Source organism: Poecilia latipinna, unplaced genomic scaffold, assembly GCF_001443285.1.
Source record: "Poecilia latipinna isolate Pla-1442-1.1 unplaced genomic scaffold, P_latipinna-1.0 Scaffold458, whole genome shotgun sequence".
NCBI classification, from domain to species: Eukaryota; Metazoa; Chordata; class Actinopteri; order Cyprinodontiformes; family Poeciliidae; genus Poecilia; species Poecilia latipinna.
This window is the reverse complement of record NW_015113074.1, coordinates 32,771-33,120: the sequence shown is the minus strand read 5'-3', so window position 1 is coordinate 33,120 and position 350 is coordinate 32,771. Positions and strand designations below refer to the sequence as shown.

General features: G+C 39.4%; 1 protein-coding gene across 1 annotated transcript in view; it reads right to left on the bottom strand.

The window, feature by feature from the left end:
* LOC106951417 (cadherin-6-like) overlaps window positions 1–350 on the bottom strand; it is a 97,466-nt gene that overhangs the window by 71,904 nt on the left and 25,212 nt on the right. The window lies entirely within an intron of this gene.

The window sequence follows — 350 nt, the reverse complement described above, 5'->3', positions numbered from 1 at the left end:
CCTTTCAGTTCAATTTGAGAAGCAATTTTGATAAGTGCACTTAATTTTATTGTGTCATGTAGTGCAGGGTGCTGGTCTTGGTCTTGATTTGGTCTCGGGTTCGGTGGTCTAGACTACAACTCTGCTACGTGGCTCCTTGGTTGCATGTTCTCCCTCACCCACCTTCTTTCCATCCCCTTTCTGTTGGATTTCTTTCTAAATAAATGTCACTAATGAAGTTCATGCTATGTTAGGACAGGAGACGAGATGTTTCCATCCCTGAAATTATGATGCATAGAATCACATATCTAAGTCTAAACTATGTTACAGAGTAAACATAATAAAAACATGCTTTATTTGTGGCATTGCTC